We start from the raw sequence: 1,749 nt of genomic DNA on the forward strand, positions 1-1,749 counted from the left end.
TTCCCGATGTTAACCACGCCCTCATTGGTATCCTAATAGCCAATCCAGCAGTCTCATTGGCTCAGCAAGGAAGGCAATTGGAAGGGCCAAGGCTGCGAATAATGACAAGTTTGACGGTGAAAGCAGGTAGGTAGACCGGTGATTGACTGAATGAGGTGTTGTTCTGCATGCAACCTCTCAGGACTGTGAATGAGCGGGCATGGCCAATATATAGGATGTACAAATTATTTTGAAAGCACATAGCATAGGAAACATTAGCATAGGAAACAATGTGTGTTTAAGACGCAAAGTGGAATTCAGATGGCCTATATATCATATATGATAAAGTCTAGATCTTCTTGGTGTTCCCTTCTCCTATAGCATGAGCAATGAGCGCATTATATATATTTAAAAATAATAATAATAATACAACAATAACGCACAAAATAGGCTCTAGCCTAAGGCATACTTAGGCTTAGTTTACTTGGTCAATCAATAATGTAGACCAAATAGCCCTACTTGTCCAGTCTGTTGCTACAGGCCCTAGGCTACTACACAACCTGGTGTGCACTTGTCTCTCTGTTTTGGATATTACAGCTCGTGCTGCCGTCAGATATAAATTAAACACAGTTGGTCCCGTGCCAAATCAGTCAGCACAAACACCCCAGGCAGACATGGTGCTCAAAAGGCCCCGGCCCCTCATCTTTTCTCAGGCCCATGCCCTGACTCATCCACCAGTCCCAATCCTACCCACTCCTCCTTTTTACCTCAGAGCCTCCACCTGGCCCTTTGGCCTTCCATACATACAGTGCCAGTCAAAAGTTTGTACACACCTACTCATTCAAAGGTTTTTCTTTATTTGTACTATTTTCTACATTGTATAATAATAGTGAAGACATCAAAACTATGAAATAACACATATGGAATCATGTAGTAACCCAAAAAGTGTGAAACAAATCAAAATATATTTTAGATTTTAGATTCTTCAAAGTAGCCACCCTTTGCCTTGATGACAGCTTTGCACACTATTGGCATTCTCTCAACCAGCTTCACCTGGAATGCTTTTCCAACAGTCTTGAGGGAGTTCCCACATATGCTGAGCACTTGTTGGCTGCTTTTCCTTCACTCTGGGGTCCAACTATTCCAAACCATCTCAATTGGGTTGAGGTTTGGTGATTGTAGAGGCCAGGTCATCTGATGCAGCACTCCATCACTCTCCTTCTTGGTCAAATAGCCCTTACATAGCCTGGAGGTGTGTTGGATCATTGTCCTGTTGAAAAACAAATGATAGTCCCACTAAGCTCAAACCAGATGGGATGGCGTATCGCTGCAGAATGCTGTGGTAGCCATGCTGGTTAAGTGTGCCTTGAATTAAAATAAATCACTGACAGTGTCACCAGCAAAGCACCATCACACCTCCTCCTCCATGCTTCATGGTGGGAACCACACATGCTGAGATCATCCGTTCACCTACTCTGTGTCTCACAAAGACACGGCGGTTGGAACCAAAAATCACACATTTGGACAGATTTCAACCGGTCTTATGTCTATTGCTCGTGTTTCTTGGCCCAAGCAAGTCACTTCTTCTTATTGGTGTCCTTTATTAGTGGTTTCTTGCAGCAATTCGACCATGAAGGCCTGATTCATGCAGTCTCCTCTGAACAGTTGATGTTGAGATGTGTCTGATACTTGAACTCTGTGAAGCATTTATTTGGGCTGCAATTTATGAGGCTGGTAACTAATGAACTGATCCTCTGCAGCAGAGGTAAC

The sequence above is a fragment of the Salmo salar genome, chromosome 07 (assembly GCF_965601325.2).
Source record: "Salmo salar chromosome 07, fSalSal1, whole genome shotgun sequence".
Taxonomy (NCBI): Eukaryota; Metazoa; Chordata; class Actinopteri; order Salmoniformes; family Salmonidae; genus Salmo; species Salmo salar.